At 37.4% G+C, this 22418-nt stretch overlaps 2 long non-coding RNA genes across 2 annotated transcripts in view; one reads left to right on the plus strand and one right to left on the minus strand.

Annotated features, from left to right (window-relative positions):
* Nucleotides 1-22418, minus strand: part of LOC309625552 — a 276776-nt gene that overhangs the window by 42766 nt on the left and 211592 nt on the right. The gene's annotated exons all lie outside the window — the stretch shown is intronic.
* Nucleotides 8538-21017, plus strand: LOC309626071. Its single transcript, XR_014242948.1, has 2 exons — nucleotides 8538-11456; nucleotides 12098-21017. It is a non-coding gene; the product is annotated as an uncharacterized lncRNA (long non-coding RNA).

Genomic DNA, 22418 nt, shown 5'->3' on the forward strand with positions numbered 1-22418 from the left:
CACTTGGTATTATGTGGAGCTGGGAGGTCTCTTGTGGACCAGTGTCCTGACGTTGGCTCTCCCACCTCAGAGGCACAGCCCTGATGCCTGGCTGGAGCACCAGGAGCCTTTCATCCACATGGCTCAGAATAAAAGGGAGAAAAAATAGAAAGAAAGAAAGAAAGAGAATAAAATAAAAAATAATAATAAAATAAAGCTATTATAATAAAAATAAGAAAAAAAATTAGTAAGAAAAAATTTATTAAGAAAAAAATTTTTTTTTAATTTTTTAAAAAAAATTTATTAATTTTTTATAATAAAAAATACGAAAAAAATTATTAAGGAAAACATTTATTAAGAGAAAATTTTTTTAATTTTTTAAAATAAAAAATATGAAAAAACTTATTAAAAAAACATTTTTTAATTTTTAAAAATAGAAAATAAGGAAAAAATTATTAAGAAAACATTTATTAAGAAAAATTTTTTTTAAGTAAAAAAACAAAACAAAAAAATACCGGACGTACCGAACCCTAGGACAAATGGTGAAAGCAAAGCTATACAGACAAAGTCTCACCCAGAAGCATACACATATACACTCACAAAAAAAGGAAAAGGGGAAAAATGAATATAACCTGCTCCCAAAGTCCACCTCCTGAATTTGGGATGATTCGTTGTCTATTCAGGTATTCAACAGATTCAGGTACATCAAGTTGTCTGTGGAGCTTTAATCCGTTGCTCCTGAGGCTGCTGGGAGAAATTTCCCTTTCTCTTCTTTGTTCGTACTGCTCCCGGGGTTCAGCTTTGGATTTGGACCCGCCTCTGCATGTAGGTCACCTGAGGGCGTCTGTTCCCTGCCCAGATAGAATGGGGTTAAAGGAGCAGCTGCTTCGGGGGCTGTGGCTCACTCAGGCGGTAGGGTGGGAAAGGTACGGATGCGGGGCGATCCTGCGTTGGCAGAGGCCGTCGTGACGTTGCACCAGCCTGAGGCGCGCCGTGCGTTCTCCTGGGGAAGTTGTCCCCGGATCACGGGAGCCTGGCCATGGCGGGCTGCACCGGCTCCCGGGAGGGGTGGTGTGGAGAGTGACCTGTGGTTGCACACCGGCTTCTTGGTGGTGGCAGCAGCAGCCTTAGCGTCTCATGCCCATCTCTGGGGTCCACGCTGATAGCCACGGCTTGCGCCCGTCTCTGGAGTTCGTTTAGGCGGCGCTCTGAATCCCCTCTCCTTGCGCGCCGCGAAACAAAGTGGCAAGAAAAAGTCTCTTGCCTCTTCGGCAGCTGCAGACTTTTTCCCAGACTCCCTCTCAGCTAGCTGTGGTGCGCTAACCCCTTCAGGCTGTGTTTATGCCACCAACCCCAGTCCTCTCCCTGGGATCTGACTGAAGCCCGAGCCTCAGCTCCCAGCCCCCAACTGGCCTGGCGGGTGAGCAGACAAGCCTCTCGGGCTGGTGAGTGCTGGTCGGCACCAATCCACCGTGTGGGAATCTCTCTGCTTTGCCCTCTGCACCCCTGTGGCTGCGCTCTCCTCTGTGGCTCCGAAGCTTCCCCCCTCTGCCACCCGCAGTCTCCGCCCACAAAGGGGCTTCCTAGTGTGTGGAAACCTTTCCTCCTTCACAGCTCCCTCCCACTGGTGCAGGTCCCATCCCTATTCTTTTGTCTCTGTTATTTCTTTTTTCTTTTGCCCTACCCAAGTACGTGGGGAGTTTCTTGCCTTTTGGGAAGTCTGACGTCTTCTGCCAGCATTCAGATGTATTTCTAATGTATCTGTGGGAAGGAAGGTGATCTCCGTGTCTTACTCTTCCACCATCTTGCCCAGACACCCTTGTATTTTTATTTTAAAAAGAGCTTTGTTGAGTTATAATTGACATACAATAAGCATCACATATTCCAAGAATGCAATCTGATGAGTTTTGACATATTCTACACCCGTGAAAATATCCTCACAACCAGAGAGTCAATGTATCCATAAGTTGTCTTGCACCCCATTGTAATCTTTCCCATTTGCCTACAACCCATCCAACCATTATCTGCTTTATCACCATAGATTTATTTGCATTTTCTAGAGTTTTATATAGTACATGGAATCAGAATCTGTCCTTTTTTTTTGTGGTTTGACTTCTTTCATTGAGTGTAATATTTTTGAGATTCATTTATGTTGTAGCATGAATTACTGGTGCACTCCTTTTTTTGGTGGACATTCAGATTGTTTCCAGTGTTCCGTTATTACAAACAAAGTGGCTATGAACATTCACATGTGTATGTTTGTGTCCGCATGTGCTTTCAGTCCTCTTGGGTACATACTTAGGATTGAGAAGGCTGGACAGCATGTAGGTAAATTTTAAACTTTTTAAGGAACTACTGAACTGTTTCAAAATGACTTTATATCCATCAGTAGTGTATGAGAGCTCTGGTTTCTCTAATGCTTGCTAATGTTTATTAATGTCTTTTAAAGTTTCCTCATTCTAATAAGTATAAGGTGGTATTTCATTATGGTTTTAAATTTGCATTTCCCTAATGACTAATGATGTTGAATGCCTTTTCATGTGCTTTTTTGCCATCCATATATGTCCCTTAGTGAAATGCCTGTTCAAATCATTGCCAACTTTTAAAAATTTGGGTTGTTTGTTTTCTTATTGTTTAGTTTCAAGAGTTCTTTATATATTCTAGATATAAGGTCTTTATCAGATATGTGATCTGCAGGTATTTTCCTGAGTCTATGACTTGTCTTTTGATGAGCAGAATTTTCAGTTTTCATGAAGCTCACTTTATCAATTTCTAAAAAATGGATTGTCCTTTTGATGTCATAAATATGAAATATTTGCCTAACACAAGATCACAAAGATCTTTTTCTTTGTATACTTCCAGAAGTTTATAATTTTAAGTTTTACATTTAAGTTGGTGACCCATTTTGAGTTATTATTTTGTGTAAAATATGTATATATATTTGTTTTTTTAATGTTTTATTGAATGAAAGATTCCTTAAATTTCTATAGTGCTTTACAGGTTTGGAAATTTTCACACACATGATTTCATATAATTCCATAATAACCCTTTTTCCTCTACCCCTGTATTGCCCCTCCCACCTTTCCTCTCCCCACTGGTAATCACTAGTTTGTTTTCTGTATCTGTGAGTCTGCTTTCTTTCTGTTTTATTCAGTAGTTTGTTGTGTTTCTTAGATTCCACATATAAGTGACATCACACAGTATTTGTCTCTTTCTGCTTGACTTATTTCACTTAGCATAATACCCTCCAAGTCCTTTCATGTTGCTGCAAATGGCAAAATTTCATTCTGTTTTATGGCTGAGTAGTATTCCTATATATATGTATGTATATATACCACAACTTCTTTATCCGTTCACGTGTTGATGAACACTTAAGTTGCTTACATACCTTGGCTATTGTAAGTAATGCTTCCATGAATACTGAGCGCATGTATCCTTTCAAATTAGAGTTTTTGTTTTTTTTCAGATATATACCCAGGAGTGGAATTGCTGGGTCATATAACAGTTCTATTTTTAGTTTTTTGAGAGGCCTCCATACTGTTTTCCATATTGGATGCACCAATTTACATTCCCACCAACACTGTACTAGGGTTCCCTTTCCTCCACATCCTTGCCAACATTTGTTATTTGTGTTCTTTTTGGTGATAGCCATTCTGACAGGTGTGAGGTAATATATAATTGTGGGTTTTGATTTGCATTTCCCTGATGATTAGTGACGTGGAGCATCTTTTCATGTGCCTGTTGGCCATCTGCATTTCCTCTTTGGAAAAATGTCTATTCAGTTCTTCTGTCCATTTTTTAATTGGGTTCCTTGTTTTTTTTAATGTTGAATTGTGTGAGCTGTTTATATATGTTGGATATTAACCCTTTATTTGTCATATCATTTGCAAATATCTTCTCCCATTTAGTAGGTTGTCTTTTCCTTTTGTTTATGATTTCTTTTGCTGTGCAAAAGCTTTTAAGTTAAATTAGGTGCTATTTGTTTATTTTTGCTTCTGTTTCTTTTACTTTAGGGGACAGATCAAAAAAAAATCTTGCTGCAGTTTATGTCAAAGAGTGTTGTGCCTATGTTTTCCTCTACGAGTTTTATAGTATTCCATCTTACATTTAGGTCTTTAATCCGTTTTGAGTTTATTTTTGTATATGGTGTTAGAGAATGTTCTAATTTCATTCTTTTACATGTAGCTGTCCAGTTTTCCCAGCACCACTGGGAAATGGAGGTAATTCACCAGTAATGAATTGAATCAGTAATTTAAAAACTCCCAACAAACAGAACTCTAGGACCACGTGACTTCACAGGTGAATTCTATCAAACATTTAGAGAAGAGTTAACACCTATCTTTATCAAACTAGTCCAAAAAATTGCAGAGGTAGGAACATTCCAAACTCATTCTATGAGGCCAGTGTCACCCTGATAGCAAAATCAGACAAAGATATTAAAAAATAGCAATATCACTGATGAACATAGACACAAAAATTCTCAACAAAATATTAGCAAACCAAATCCAGCAATACACTGAAAGAATTATATAGCATGATCAAGTGGGATTTATTTTATGGATGCAAAGATTTTTCACTATCCCCAAATCAATCAATGTGATGCACCACATTAAGAAATTGAAGAATGAAAACCATACGATTATCTCAGTAGATGCAGAAAAAGCTTATGATAAAGTTCTACATTCATTTATGATAAAACTCTTTAGAAAGTGGGCATAGAGGGAAACTACCTCAACATAATAAAGACCATATATGACAAACTGACAGCTAACAACATACTAAATGGTGAAAAGCTGAAAGCATTTCCTCTAAGACCAGGAAAAAGAAAAGGATGTCCACTGTCACCACTTTTATTCAACATAGTTTTGGAAGTCCTAGCCACAGCAATCAGAGAAGAAAAAAAATAAAAGGAATCAAAATTGGGAAAGAATAAGTTCTTTATATAGTATATTATTATAATATTATATGTAATATATGTTATTATTATATTATATTATTATGATATATAATAATATAATATATCAAAATTAACATCATAATAATATAGTATATTATTAATATTATATTAATATAATTAATAATATATTCTTAATAATATTAATAATATACCAATATATTTATTATTAATAACATACTATTAATATTAATGTTAATTATTGTTATCAGTAATATTAATAACATTCTATATATTTATTATTAATAATATATTATTAGTATATTATTAATATTAATCTTATTAAAATATGTTATTAATAATTATATAGTATATATAATATATAATTACTATATTATATATAATATATTATGCAGTATATATACTATACATTATATAGTATATATACATATTACATTATACATTAAATATATAGTATATATATTCTATATTTTATACATTATTATATATTATAAAATATAAATATGAAATATATATAATATAAATATATACACTATAATAATATATATTATATATTAAATATATTATATACTATATATAAAAAATATAAAAATACTATATTATATTTTATATAAAATATATATGTAATATATAACATAATATATAAAATGTAATAAAATCTTTATATAATACATAATATTCTATATATAATATAACATATAATATTAGTATATTATATATAATATGTAATATATGTAATATATTTATAATATAATATATTATACAATATTTAATATATTATTATATTATATATAATTTATATTAAATAATATATATTAAATAATATATAATATGTTTATTATATAAAACATTATATACTCTTAATATATAATATATGTATATATTCATATATTATATACATATAATTTATATATTATAATATATTATATAATGTGTTATATTATATTTATATTATTTACATTTATATTATATTATATATAATATATAATTACATATATATTATACATTACTTATTAATATTATATATTATATATATAATATATAGATATTCTTTTCAGATTCATTTCCCATATAGGTTATTACAAAATACTGAGTATATTTCCCTGTGCTATATGGTAGGTCCTTGTTGTTTATCTATTTTATATATAGCAGTGTGTATATGTTACTTCCAAATTCCTAATTTATCCCTCCCCACCACCTTTCCCCTTTGGTAACCACAAATTTGTTTTCTATGCCTGTGAGTCTGTTTCTGTTTGTAAATAAGTTCATTTGTATCATTTTTTTAGAGTCCACCTATAAGTGATATCATCTGATTTCTGTCCTCTCTGTCTGACTTACTTCACTGAGTATGATAATCTCTAGGTCTATGCACTTTTGATTCAAGTTTCTCTTCAACTGTTACCACTTTTCATTTTTGAACTTTTATCTTTGCTGGCCAATTCCCTCTTTCAATGATCCATTTTTGTAAAATATCAGGTGGGTTTATTGCTGGGAGACAAGGGGCAACCTTGTTACATGCTTTGCTGTCTGCATGTGAACTGATGACGGATGGATGCTCAGTGGCGCATCACCAGCAGACTTGATCATGCTGCACAGCTGTTACTCATGGGGTGATTTGGGAGCTGAAGAGCTAGCAGCAGAGTTTGCATTTGATGCAATTATCCACATGTAGTACACCAAGTAACTACAATTCACACATGTGGGAACCCTGCTGCCTGTGTCTGACCCAAATACCCATTATCTCACAACTCCTGACAACTCTCTGAAAGATGGAAGTTCTCTGGGACAATGGGGATCAATATTTCACACCAAGGAGGACCCAGAAATCCAGAACAGTGTTTGATGAATCAGTCTATACCAAAGTATTAGTATTGTTTAAGAGATAAATTTCAAATCTATAGTGTTAGCCCCTTTCTGATGGCTTTTCTGTGAAGCATGTTAATGTTATGGTCATCGTCTCTATGAAGTTGTGTCTGGAGATGTTAAACCCAGCAACCATTGCTCAGAGGGGACACTTGCCTTGTGGAAGACAAACTACCAATGAAGGCAGCTCCATAACCATCTCTCAAAGCATATAATTGTCAGATCAATTCACTGACTAAGAAAGTGATAAAATTGCCCAATGACAACATTTTTTCAAACTTCACTTTCGACTTCAATCTATAAACAAGGCCTCAGGAGTTCCTTCAGAGATTAACTTAGAAGAAATTTGCTTCTTCATGCTAGGTTTGGAGTCCCTTGTGCCTGACAGTTGCCTTTGCTCCAATCTCATGTTATCTGGAAGTAATCACAGGTAGAGTATTATTTTCAGCTCTATAATATATAAATGGACATTATTCAATCTACAGCATCAGTAGTAAATTGCTTTCTTGCTGTTTCCCATTAAAAACTAAAAATTTAAAACCATCACCCCTTTGTTCACTTTGTTTCCCATCTCATTGGTTTCATCAGTATATATTTTGAACCAGGATCATACGTCTAGTTATCAAGAATTAAAGTTTTTATAGAAACAGACTAACAGACATAGAGAACAAACTTATGGTTACCAAAGGGGAAAGGGGGTGGAGGAGGATAAGTTAGGATTTTGGGATTAGCAGATACAAACTACTATATCTAAAATAAACAACAAGGTCCTACTGTGTAGGATTGGTTGGCTACTTGGAGTTTTTTTTGTGGTTCTATATGAATTCTAGCATTGTTTTTTCTATTTCTGTGAAACATACCATTGAAATTTTGATAGGATTGCATTGAATCTATAGACAGCTTTAGGTAGTATGGACATTTTAACAATATTAATTATTCTGATCCATGAACACAAAATATCTTTCAATTTATTTGTGTCTTCAATTTCTTTCATCAAAGTCTTATAGTTTTCAACATACAGATTTTTCACCTCCTTAGTTAAATTTGTTCTTATGTATTTTATGGTTTTATTGCTATTGTGAATGGAATTGTTTTCTTTATTTCTTTTCAGCTATTTCATTGTTAATGTGTAGAAATGTAACAAGTGATTTCTGTATGTGGATTTTGTATGTTGCAACTTTAATGAATTCATTGATTAGTTCTAACAGTTTTTTAGTGGACTCTTTAGGATTTTCTCTATAGAAGATCATATCATCTGCAAAGACAATTATATTTCTATCTCTCTGATTTGGATGCCTTTTTTTGCTTTTTCTTGTCTTAATTACACTGTAATTAATACACAATATTATATTAGTTTCAGGTGTATAACATAGTGATTCAATATTTTTATAACTTATACTGTTTAAAATTATTACAAAATTAAGGCTATATTTCCCTTAGCTGTACAATATATTCTTGTTGCTTACTTATTTTATACATAGTAGTTTGTATCTCTTAATCTCCTAACCCATCATGCCCCTCCCCCATTTACTTTTAATCTATATGCATCTTTGTATTTAAAATGGGTTTCTTGTAGGCAACACAGAGTTGGATCTTGTTTCTTTTTAAAATTTTTTTTTAAATTGGAGTAAAATTGCTTTACAATGCTGTGTTAATTTCTGCTGTATAATGAAGTGAATCAGCTATATGTATACATATATCCCCTCCCTCTTAGACCTCCCTCCCACCCCACCCCCATCCCACCCATCCAGGTCGTCACAGATCACCAAGCTGAGCTCCCTGTGCTATACAGCAGATTCCCACTAGCTATCTACTTTACACATGGTAGTGTATATATGTCAATCTTAATCTCCCAATTTGTCCCACCCTCCCCTTCCCCCACTGTGTCCACATGCCCATTCTCTATGTCTATGTCTCTATTTCTGCCCTACAAATAGGTTCATCTGTACCATTTTTCTAGATTCCACATATGTGCGTTAATATATGATATTTGTTTTTCTCTTTCTGGCTTACTTCACTCCGTATGACAGACTCTATGTCCATCCACATCTCTACAAACAACCCAATTTTGTTCCTTTTTATGGCTGGGTAATATTCCATTGTATATATGTACCACATCTTCTTTATCCATTCATCTGTCATTGGACATTTAGGTTGTTTCCACGTCCTGGTTACTGTAAATAGTGCTGCAATGAACATTGGGGTACATGTGTCCTTTTGAATTATGGTTTTCTCAGGGTATAATGCTTTTGCACTGTTGGTGGGAATGTAAATTGACATAGCCACTATGGAGAGCAGTATGGTGGTTCCTTAAAAAACTACAAATAGAACTACCATATGGATCTTCTTTCTTGATCCACTCTGACAATCTGTCTTTTAAATGGTGCATTTAGACTCTCGACAATCAAAGTGATTATTGATACAGTTGGATTAATATCTACCATATGTGTTACTATTTTTTGTTGCCCTTGTTCTTCATTCCTATTTTTGTCTTCCACTCTTTACCTGCCTTTTGTTGGTTTAATTGAGCATTGTATATGATTCCATTTTCTCTCCTTAGTTAACATATCAGTTATACTTCGTTTTTACGTTTTTTGGTGGTTGCCCTAAAATATGCAATATACATTTACAACTAATCCAAGTCCACTTTCAAATAACACTATACTGCACAAAGTGTAGTGCAAGTATCTTATAATAACAAAATAATCCTAACTCCTACCTCTCATTCCTTGTATCATTCTTTTCACATATACATAAGCGTACATATATGTATATAACAGAAAACATTGTTGCTACTATTATTTTGAATAACCTGTTATCTGTTAGATCAATTAAAAATAATAAAAGTTTTAATTTTACCTTCATTTAATCCTTCTCCAGTGTTCTGCCTTTCTTTATGTAGATCCAAGTTTCTAACCTATATAATTTTCTTTCTGTCTGAAGAACTTCTTTTAACATATCTTGCAAGGCACTGGCAACAGCTTCCTTCAATTTTTGTTTGCCTGAGAAAGTCTTTATTTCTCCTATACTTTTGAAGGATAATTTCACAGAGTACAGAATTCAAGGTTAGTGGTTTTTTGTTTTTTTATAATCTCAACTCTAAATATTTCTTGTTTGCATGGTTTCTGAGGAGAAGTCAGGTTTAATAGTATATAATATATAATCCTCTCTAGGTAAAGTGTTTAATTTTCTGGCTTCTTTCAGAATGTTTTCTTTATCTCTGATGTTCTGTAGTTTGAAAATGATGCCTAAGTATTGGTTTTTTGGTTTTTGTTTTTGTTTTTTGCATTTATCCTGCTTGATGTTCTCTGAGATTCTGATTCTGTGATTTGGTATCTGGTATTAATTGGGGGAAATTCTCTGTCATTGTTTCAGATATTTTTTTTTCTATTCCTTGCTCTCTTCCTTCTCCTTCTAGAATTCCCATTGCACATAAGTTATATTTTTTATAGTAGTTCCACAGTTCTTGGATATTCTCTTCTGTTTCCCCCACCCCCCAGCTATTTTCTTTTTGCTTTTCAGTTTCAGAGGTTTCTAGAGATTGAAGCTCAGAGGTTCTTTCCTCAGCCATGTCCAGATTGTTAATAATTCCTCAAAGTCATTCCTCATTTCTGTTATAGTGTTTTTGATTTCTAACATTTCTTTTTGGTTCTTTCTTAGAATTTCCATCTCTCTGCTTACACTGGGTGTCTGTTCTTGCACGTTGCTTACTTTATCCATTAGGGCCCTTAGTATCTTAATCACATTGTTTTAAATTCTTTGTCTGATAATTCCAACATTCATGCCATATCTGAGTCTGGTTCAGATGCTCCCTCTGTCTCTTCAAATTGTATTTTTTGCCCTTTATTATGTCTTGTAATTTTTTTCTGGATAGCTGGACATGGTGTACTGGATAAAGGACCCACTGTAAATTGGTCTTTACTAATGTGGTGGTGAAGTGTGGGGAGGGGAAATGCTTTTATAGTCCTATAATTAAGTCTCAGTCTTTAGTGAGCCTGTGCCTCTGGACTCTGAACTTCACATATGCTTCTCAGTGCTTCCTCCCCCTAGGTGTTACAGGATGGCTAAAGTGGGATAGAGTTGGGTATTTCCCTTACCCAGGTCAGTTAGGTTCTGATAAAACTCCAGCAGGTTAACTAGTTTTTCTCAAGGGCGGACCTTGCTAAGAACAGAGTACAACAATCCACTTTCTGACTTACATGTTATGATTGTTTTGCCACCTATTTTAATTTTCCTTTTGTCTTATAGTTTTAAAATCTCACAAGACATTATTATTGATTTACAGATTGATATATTTTTATATTTGATGACAAACTTAAAACTTCTTTTGCTCTTTAATAAGTATATCTCAGATCATCTGTTGGAAATTCCTTTAGTTATGGTCTATAGGTGGCAAGATTGCTCAGTTATTACTTAACTGAAAATATCTTTATTTTTCCCATATTTTGAAAGATATATTATTATGATGTATAAAATTATTTCACTGCCTAGGGGTAGATTTGTTTTTATTTATCCTGTGTGGGATCCATTTGTCTTTCTAATTCTGCAGGTTGTTCTTTATATCTGTGAGTCTATTTCCGTTCTGTTATATACATTCATTTTATTATTTTAGATTCCACATATAAGTGATAACATACACTATTTGTCTTTCTCTGCCTGATTTATTTCACTAAGTATAATACTCTCTAGGTCCATCCAAGTGGTTGCAAATAGCAGAATTTCATTTTTTTTTTTTATTTTTTTTAAACATCTTTATTGAAGTATAATTGCCTTACAATGGTGTGTTAGCTTCTGCTTTATAACAAAGTTAATCAGTTATACATATACAATATGTTCCCATATCTCTTCCCTCTTGCATCTCCCTCCCTCCCACCCTCCCCATCCCACCCCTCTAGGTGGTCACAAAGCACCGAGCTGATCTCCCTGTGCTATGCGGCTGCTTCCCACTAGCTATCTATTTTACATTTGGTAGTGTATATATGTCCATGACACTCTCTCACCCTGTCACATCTCACCCCAGCCCCTCCCCATATCCTCAAGTCCATTCTTTAGTAGGTCTGTGTCTTTATTCCCGTCTTGCCACTAGGTTCTTCATGGCCTTTTTTTTTTTTTTTTTTTTCCTTAGATTCCGTATATATGTGTTAGCATACTGTATTTGTTTTTCTCTTTCTGACTTACTTCACTCTGTATGACAGACTCTAACTCCATCCACCTCATTACAAATACCTCCATTTCATTTCTTTTTATGGCTGAGTAATATTCCATTGTATATATGTGCCACACCTTCTTTATCCATTCATCCAATGATGGACATTTAGGTTGCTTCCATGTCCATCCAAGTGGTTGCAAATAGCAGAATTTCATTTTTTTAATGGCTGAGTAGTATTCCATTGTATATATATACCACATCTTTTTTATCCATTCATCTGTTGATGGGCACTTGGGTTGCTTTCATATCTTGGCTATTGCAAATAATGCTACTATGAACATTAGGGTGCATGTATCTTTTTGAATTAGAGTTTTCATCTTTTCCAGATATATGCCCAGGAGTGGGATTGCTGGATCATATGGTAACTTTATTTTTATTTTTTTAAAGGAGCCTCCATATTATTTTTCATAAAGGCTGCACCAGTTTACATTCCCACCAATGGTGTACCAGGGTTCCCTTTTCTCCACATCCTTGCCAACATTTTTTATTTATAGACTTTTTGATGATAGCCATTCTGACAGGAATAAGGTAATATCTGGCTGTGGCTTTGATTTGCATTTCTCTAATAATTAGGAATGTTGAATATCTTTTCATGTGCCTGTTAGTCATCTGAATATCTTCCTTGGAAAAGTGTCTATTCAGGTCTTCTGCCAATTTTTAAATCAGGTTGTTGTTGCTGTTGTTGTTTTTCTAATCCTGTGGATTGTAATCTGTAACCAATCCTGGAAATTTCTCAGACATTATCTTTTCAAATGTTGCCTCTATCCCATTTTTCTCTCTTTTTCTTCCTGAACCCTGATTGCATATGTTAAAACTTTTCATAGTTTCTACTCTATACACTGACCTCTTTTTTACATTTCCCATTTTTTTGTATTTTTGTGCTACATTTGGAATAATTTCTTCAAAACAAACTTTCATTCCACTAATTCTCTAGCTTAATGTTAAACTGATTATTTTTAGTTTATATATTTTTCACTTCTAAAGGTTCTATTTGGGTTTCTTTCAAAGCTGCTTGTTTAATAGATATATAAAATCTCTTGCTCTCTATTCATATTTTTAATTTTTCCTTTTAGCACTTTAAAAATAATAAACTCATCTGTTTTGAATTACAGGTCTGAATTTCCCCTGTATGACATCTTTACAGGTCTGGTTTGCCGTTTACTTCCTTGTGAATTTCGTGATCATTTTGCCTTGAATCTTCCCTATGGGAATTCTCAGAGGTCCTTCATGGAAGACTCAAACTTCCTTCTTCCACTGAACACCATCAGCCAGAGATTAGTTTAAACTGAATTTTCAACTTGAAGCTTTTCTGAGCACCTGAGGAATCCAAATTTGGGCTGAAAACTCTCCTGAGGACTGACTGGTGATCATGGATTATTGGCAGTAATACTTTCCATTGTGCTCAGTGCTAAGGTTTAACACAACAAGCTGTCTTTGCAGACCTGGGGATGATGGGTTCCACACAGCAAAGACTGTGTGGGGTGGGGGAAGTGCCAGTTTGGGCAGGCTCTGAGCTTCCTCACCCTGCTCCATCAGGCACTGCAACTCAAAGCTGAAGTTCAGTGGGTTTGCCAGATGCTCTCAAAGTAAACTGGCTACCTCCCTGGATTCCACCTCTCACTTTGGTTTTAGCTGCTGAATATAATGACTTCAATTGCCAAATTATTGTGGCATATAAAAATATTTCCTCCTATATTTTATCTGCCATTTTAGTTCAGCAGGTTGGTGTGTCACAATATCTAGATTGTCTTTTTACATACCTGTAAATTTTTGAAGATTACAGAAAAATAGTCAATATGTATTAATTTCTTATAAGAAAGAAATGTAAACATATATGTCAAATTTTGATAGATAATAACACAGTGTTTCCTATCGTCAGTCTTTTCATCATAGTTGTCTGTGATAGTAGCAACTACCATTTGCAAACAAGAAAGGCCAGGCTTGGTAAGAATTTAAAAACATAACCTCTTAGGGAAAATGCTTTGTGTTTGTCCACGTGGAGTTGCATGGATATTGTGCTATTCGCTGGAAAAATTTGACCAGTAGATGATTCTTATGAACTCTGAGTTTATAAGTTTGTCTCATTAAATGGCCTTTAGGGGGTCACATTTGTAATTAGCTGGAACTTTTTTTTTGGCCGCACCACATGGCTTGTGGATGTTAATTCCCCGACCAGAGATTGAACCCAGGCCCTCAGCAGTGAGAAGGTGGAGTCCTAACTATTGGACCGCCAGAGAATTCCCTGGAACATTCTATCTTATGTCTAAAAAGCCTTTTGATAATTGCACTTGGAGTAAATGTTCGATTTTTTAAAAAACTGGGGTTGGAAAAACATATCAGTTGCTAGGTTTGTACAAAGAATAGTCGAATTGACTGAAATTTAGCTCAAGACTAAAAATAACTGATTTCTTCATCAAAAGGAGTACACCTCTTTTCATCTTATTGTTCTGGTTCTGTTGGACTATATACAAATATACTAAGTATTCCAAATAGAATATAATAAAATTAATATGCATATAAACATAATAAAATTTATGATAGTTTATTGCCACAAAATGTTTAGAGATAACAAATGCATTCACTCAACCTTGTTTTTTTTCCCCTTCTGCCTGAAAGCTACTTAAAAATTAATCATATCTAAATGGGGACATCCTTAAATCAGCTTTGGAGAATTGCTTTCCCTGAGAACAGGGTACTACCTTCTGGTTCCTCTGGTTCCCTGTCCTTCTCCCATTGCCAAGGGCTCCCCCTGGCTCTCCTGTGCTCCTCAGCATTCTCCATCTAGCACTCTGTCACCTCCCACTGGAGGCTCTGCTGCCTTGTCCCAGGGCTGATGCTGGTCATCCAAAGGTGCCTTGGCTTTCTGGGTCTCATGCTCTGACAAAAAAGGTCCAGCGCTCCTATCTGGCACACACCCAAACCTCCCACCACATCTCAACAATGGTCACCTCACAGATCACCTGGCTTGTCTGGCAGAGCCCCTCTGCCCTCTCAGCATACATAGTTCAGCCAGAGGTCACATGACTGACTAACCCTGTGGGACTGAACTTTCTGAGACAGGACAGCCTGGATTCCTTCCCTTCCTCTGAACACAGTGACCTACACACCTCTCCTTGAGCGAGCGCCACTGTGCAGGAGCCAGGCTGGTAGGACGGCTTTCCTTTTGCTGGTAGGGGTGGGAGGCCCCCACTGCTTCAACCCCAGCCCCGCTGCAACACGGTTGCTTGAGGTCACATACCCAGAACTTGTTGGCTATGGAAGTAGAGCAACTCAAATGAGGCAAAGCTAGGGAAAAGAGCTCGAAAACCGGTAAAGTTCCAATTGAAATACTGTTGCCTATAGTTCTCTGTACTATATTTAATATCTTATGGTATGGAAAAGAATAAATATAGAAAAAAATGTATATATATGTATAACTGAATCACTTTGCTGTACAGCTGCAATTAACACAACATTGTAAATCAAACTATACTTCAATAAAAAATTAAATTAAAAAATCTAAAAAATAAAAAAATGCTGTTTCTACTCTTAAGAAGCCATTTTTAAAGAGGCTTGCTACTTAGTATGATGGGGATAAATTCAAATAATGGAGGGTAAGGAAAAGAAGTTTAATGGAACGTGGGCTGTCTTCTGAGACTGTCAGTTATGGGGGGGAGGGCATGCAGCGTCCTGTCATTGAAACATCTGGGGGGACAGGGTGGAGCCCCCCAACATTTGGAGGAAGAGGAATGGGAGTGCTAAGGAGGGCCCAGGTTGAAGCACACTGTCTGGGGGAACATGGGAGAGAAGAATCCTGTCTTTCAAATGATCCCAATCACAAAGTGCCCCCATCTGCCCTTGCCAGGCTGTACGGTTGGACTCTTCAGATGACAAGGGCAGGGCCCCCTGGATACTCACCAGACAATAAAACCTGGGGCTCGGCACCTGCTGTTGGGGGGTGGTTTCTAGACTTGAATCAGACTGTAAGCTCTCTGAGGCTGGTCACTGCTCTATTTGCTTTGGTGCTCACACACTCCGAATGCAGGGCTGCACACAGGACAGGCTTGTTCAGTGCAGCCTGCACTGGATTATAGCACAGAGTGGAGAATAGGAGAGCACTGGCTCCCGACCTTTAGGAAGGGGCTGAATCAGATGCACCAACTGCATTCAGTGAGTATTTAGCCTGGAAGGTTTACAGGGACAGTAAATGATTTAGAAAAAGAGGCTGTGAAATATAGATTCTTCAGAACCAAGTGAAAGAAGCAATCAGAACAGCTACAGAGATTTTCAGAGGCTAAGCTGATAGCTCACTGCTGTTTCCAAAGCCAAATGTCAACCTTTATTTAGATTTGAATACATGCACATTTTAGAAAACACAAGGAACAGGGTTGGGCTGTATCTTTAATACAGAAAGATGTGAACTTTGGAAGCATCTGAACAGAATTAACATGGGTTGCCCTTTGCTTGCTTTGAAATCTTTGGTCTTATGCTCAAACAAGTGCAGAGATGGAGTGCACACACACTCACACCCACACGTACAATGTACTCAGATTCACACACCCAGACCCCACACTCACACACAATCAGGCTCACACTCACACTGTCACACCTACACATACACTTACACACTCAGCTGCACATACACCTACTCACACACTCATGTTCTCTAACCTGGGGCTGGGCAGCACACTTCCGCAGAATGTTTGTAAGGGCGTGGCTTCAGGGTCGAGTCAGTCCACAAATCAGCCAGCAGCATTTATGGAGCACCTACTGTGTGTTTGACATTGTGCCAAAGGCTGAGGGTATAATGTTGTGTGGACCAGATGTGATTCCTCTCTCTGTGGCCTAGCAGAATTTCAGGAAGGGCAGCCATTGAGGAAGTGATGGCAAATGATTGGACGTTAGTTATAGGAATGTGAGAGACAGGCACTAAGCATTTGGGGAAGGACTTCAGAGGGTGGGAAAGTTTCCCTGAGGAGTTATAAGGCCTTGGTGCTTTAACTAGCAAGAGTGTTGAGAGAGTGGCTTTATAGAGAGCAGACAGAGAAGGGGCCTGGAGAGAGAACCAGCTGGGGTGGTGGGCCAGGGGTGTCCCACTGCTGGAAGGCTGGACGTGGTGGCTGGACAAAGCATTTGGATTAGTGGCAGCCACAGTACAGGACCCTGCACTTTGATTTTGTGGGTCACTCTCATCTGATGCCCCACTGCGGACCAGGTCTTTTCTGCAAACAGCAGTGCCCTCCAGCCGTGCTGTGGGTTTGGGGGTCCTGAAAGCTGGGCATGGAACGCTTCCCTCTATGAAAGGCTGGCCACCCCAGTTGGGAAGACCAAAGCCACATAAACAATGTCATACTGAGGTAGGAGATAGAAGGGCCCCTGGGCCGGACAGTTGGTGTCTGTCAAGTGGAGTCAAATTGAAGTTTTGTTCTCACCCAGATGTTCCAAGGATAAAGCTAGTGGCAGAAGCTGAGCTCTGCTGAAGTAAAGAGATAAGATGACCACTCCTGAGGTCAAGGAAAATTTCCCTGTCTGCACATGCACAGGAAGGCTCCTTGAGGGTCAAAAAGGGAGGGGGCACCACCCTGTAATGTGTGGACATACCCCCACAGGCCTCTGCGGTGGGATACATCTTAGCAAAAAGTTGCATATGCATGTTGGGGAGGGTCCCAGGGCCAGTCAGGTGTGAAAAAAGAAACAAGATACTTGGCCCAATGTAAACAAAGACCGGAAGGACTGCCCTATGTAAGTGATTTCAATCACCTCTTTACTGCGCTCGTCATTCAGGATGCCTGCACTCCTCTCTGGGTGTGTACTTCTGCCTTGCTTCTGACTTAAATAAATAAACTGTTTCTCTGTGTGCTCTCTCATATGTTGTACATGTGTCTCTAGTAATAAAATTTGTACCTGTTTTTGCAGTTTTTGCCTCCTTGAAACATATTTGCTTTCAAACAGAGTAAGAACCAGGGAACTTTGTTTATAGCCTCTAGCCCCTTATGGACTAGTGGCTAGGTTCAATACCTGGGCAGGGAAATAAGATCCTGCTTCAAGACTGCTATCTCTCCGAGAACAATACCTTCCATGCCTCAGTGAGAATAATTTGAAAATGCTCAAAGTCTATTTTAAAGATGTACCCCGTATCTGAGTAAACCTGCCTTCACTCATGGCCCTAGCAATGAATTTAGGTTTCTGCCCTCAAGCACCTTCACCTAGGAAACGAGAATGGATAAGTAAACAGGTCTGGAAATGCCCTTCATGCTCATGTGCTGGAATTCATTCCAGTGTTTACCCACCTTCTCTGGAGAGAAAAGGGAGGTGTGAGAGGGCCTGAGCTCAGACCCCCAGCCTGTCAGGAGCACAGCCTCACCCACACTACGGGCCTTGCTCTCTTCTTCTTACTCTCGTTTTCAGTCTTTTCCTTTATTGCTATGAAAGTAATACAGGCTCAGTAAAAGCATTTGGCAAACGGAGAAAAAGTAAAATAAGAATCATATGGTCTATTTCTTTTCAGTGCTTTTTTAAACAATTAAAAAGTGTTAAACGAGATAGGATATACTGTTCATACAGTTTTACTTCTTAATTTTATTACTTAACATTCTATCATATTTTCCAGGCTATTTTCATAAACTGAACATTGATGGTGGCATGACAGTCCATTGAGCGGTACTGCAACCATGGTCACTTGTATTTTATGACTTACCTTTTTAGAGTAATCATTATCTGTGGAGTGAGAGGTTTTTCAGTGGTTTTCTAGGAGGACCCAAAATTCACTCAGTAAGACACCATGACGTGGAGAGCAGGAAGAGGATCACCTCAACCAGCTTTGTGATTGTGCTTCTCAAACTGCACCCTATGCCCCTACCTCGGTTGAGTAGTACCCTATGGGATCTTCCTGGAACAGACCTCCGGCCACCCCACGCCCTCCACCTGCCTCTTGTCTGTAGAAAAACGTTAGCCTCCTGGGCCTTCCCTGAGTTCCAAAGAGTGAATTTAATCAGAGAAGTGAGAACATGCAGAAAGAAAGGAAAACAGTCAAGCAAGAAAAAATAATAATACTTTAGCCATTAAACAAAGTCAAGGACCTTTAGTTCCTCCTCAAGAACTACAGATAATGTTCTAAGCCATGTCCTTTGAGCTGTTTTGCAGATACTGAAACCGCCATCAGGTGGAAGAAGTTAACTCTATGTTGCCCACAAGCACATAGACCACAGACCAGTTGGAACCAGAAGGTTGATGGTATTGACTCCTGATTACCTCATCACCAACCAGTCAGAAGAATGTTCACTAGTGGATCACACACCCCACAACACCCCTCCCTCACCCTGTCTTTAAAAACATTTCCCAGAAAGCCATCAGGGAGTTTGGATCTTTTAAGTGCCAGCTGCCTAGACTCCTTTCTTGGCTCCTGCAATTAAAGCTGCACTTTCTTTCACCACAACCTGGTGTCAGTAGATTGGCTTTATTGCTCGTGGGCACATGGATCCCAGTTTGGTTGATAACAATTCCACCAATGCTCCAGCAGTTCTGTTTTCTTCATGAGGCAGCGTTTTGCTATAATACTGGCTGTAAAAAAACATTTCCCTATAAAATGATGTTGAGGCAATTGCGTTTCTAGAATTAAATCTCTTTCTAAAACAAAATCTGCTTCTTAATAAACCTATTAACTCTGAAAGAATTTGAACATTTCAAGGTAAAGGTCGATTTTTAATATGTTGCATAGACAACTTCTACAAAGAAAAGATGAAAAGAAGGTCAGTCTGCTTTACGGCATTTCTTGTGCACCTTGATGTACCCCGTCACTTGGCAAGATGGGAAGTAACCATCACTTTAAGATGGCCATATCAAAAATCCCAGAGGAAGACAGCACATATTTTTTGTGCCAGCACAAGTTTTTCTTAAAGGAAATGTATTTAGAAACTGAACAATATTAAAGTATCTCTTTTTCTTGTTAGCAGCACAGTCTGCCACCAGAAAGGCTTAAAATGCTCTCCTTACAAAGAGTCCTGCCTGAATTATTTGGTAATTAATCATGCATAATACCTTAAATTCCACAGGTGGCTGACTGAAAGATTGCTGCTTTTGGTAGCTGAAAATCAATTCTTACCTATTTGAAAAGTGAGAAAAATGAAAGAGTAGTTTTTTTGTCCATTTTTAATGTTGACCTCAGCCACCAGGCAAGTGTGTGATCTTTTCTACATCCTTCCATTTTCTTGACACCAGCCAGTTGCAGATATCTAATACATATTAGACTATGGGATCTAAAAAACAGCTAATTTCTCACCTTGGCCAGCACAAAAACATTCTCAAATAGGAAGATTAAGTGCTATGATCAGCCTGCTGTGATCTGATTTGGCTCATTTGAAGTATCAAACCAGATCACTCACTTTTTAGACCAACTTTGTTATGATGAAGCTGGTGATGATGGTGATGGTGATAGTGATGGTGGTAGTGTTGATGATGATGATGGTGATGATGGTGGTGGTGGTGGTAGTGGTTGTGATGATGGCAATGACGGTGGTGGTGATGGTGGTTGTGATGGTGGTGATGAACACTCGGATTATATACTAGTTTCTCTCTCGTAATGGCTTAGAAAACTTTCACACATATATTACCTTCATAACAAGGTAGGGATTAGTACCCGAGTTTCACACTTTATAAAATTAGATTTGATAAAGTCAAAGAAAGTTGCTCATGGTCACAGACACCCTCCCCCACCCTGACACCTAGCCTACTTTCTACAACTAGCTTGAACTGATATTATTGAATGGAAGTACCAAGACCTAAAAGGTTATGGTACTCTCAGGAACTGGCTTCCATAGAGGCCCTACCTGTGCTTGGGAGACCACACTGAGCAGCCTACCAGCTCAGCCTTCAGCTTCATGCACACTCCTGGTTAATCAGAGCAAGTCACTCGCCAGGAAGTGAGAAGAGAGGGAGCTAAATCCAGGGAGTTAACCAAAAATAGACAGGTATCAGGACCCTAGCAAAAGAGTATGGGTGGTATTTATGTGATGGGGTAGAAGTGTTAGCTAATGCTATGGTGGTAGTCATTTTGCAATATATAAATGTATCAAATCAACACATTGCACACCTTAAACTTACACAACGTTATAGTTTAATTATGTCTCAATAAAACTGGGGGGGGGTGGAGAATATTTGAGGACATTTTAGAGTCATCCTGTGTAGTCAAAAGGCTACTGATTTATGCTGAAGAACACTCTGCTTTTAAAGGGCTTGCATGATTAAATTAGAACCCCCACGCCCTCCATAATCTCCCTTTTGCAATATAAAATATTGTAATTTCAGGAGTATCATCAAAGAGCAAAGGTCTTGGAAGCCATCTTAAGATTCTGCTCACAACGGGAGGGAACCATGTATCTGGAGCACAGCTTGCTTATGGGGCTGCTCCAAACATCCAACCTCTAGCTTTTTCAAATAAAGATTTTTGCACCCCTCCCCCTCAAAAAATCATGTCACATATTGGCAATGTGGAATTGATGAAATAATGTTCTATAACATCCTTGGACTGTCCATCTTTCTCTCTGTTTTTCAGGTTTTTTCCTCCTAGTTTGAACTCCCTTAACTCTATAATTGTTATCCTTACTCAATTCCCTTGATCATGTCTTTTCCTTTTTCTATACCCTTATCACTTTCTATTTTCAAAACAAGCAGAGTTTCTCCCAGGTGTCATCAATAAGACTTCTAGTTAAATGCCTTTTGAGGAATTCATATGATGATCTGTAGAGAGCTTCATGGTTGTCCCTTTTCCAAGTCCCATCTCTGCAGTAGGTCATGACAAGAACAGGTATCAAACAGCTGGGGATAGTGTTGTATTAGTCAAGGACAAGGAAAAGTGGCTGTAAGGAAGCGAATCAATAAAAATTCAGTGCCTTAAGTACAAAGATGTTTATTCATTCTCACCTAAAAGACCAGGAAATATATATATAAGCTCTTGGCTCCACATGGCCATTCAAGGAGCAAGGTTCCTTCTCTCTTGTTTACATGCCATCTAGAACTTGATCCTTTTTTGTTTGGTTGAAGAAAGATTTCAGATATTTCTGTGTTACAGCTCTTGGGAAGCAGACAAAGCATAGAGGAAAATGCTACAGTTTTAAGACTCTGGCTTGTGAGGCACACTTGGTCATTACCACTAACATTCCACTAGGAAGAACTTAACTCTTGGCTACCCTGACTGCAGGGGCATGGGCTGGGAGATGTGCTGCTAACTGGATGACCAAACACTTGACTACAACCCTACTGAGAGAAAGCATGTGTGGATTCTGACGCACAGCCTGCAGTCTGTGTCACATGTATGTATTTCATAACATATTTATTGAGATATAATTCCCATACCATGTAATTCACCTATATAAAATTTACATTTCAATGAATTCTGGCATATTCAGAATCATGCAACCATCATCACAATCAATTTTAGAACATATCACATCAGAAAGAAACACCATACTCAGTAGC

This window comes from Balaenoptera borealis, assembly GCF_965194805.1.
Source record: "Balaenoptera borealis genome assembly, chromosome: 3".
In the NCBI taxonomy this organism is placed as follows: domain Eukaryota; kingdom Metazoa; phylum Chordata; class Mammalia; order Artiodactyla; family Balaenopteridae; genus Balaenoptera; species Balaenoptera borealis.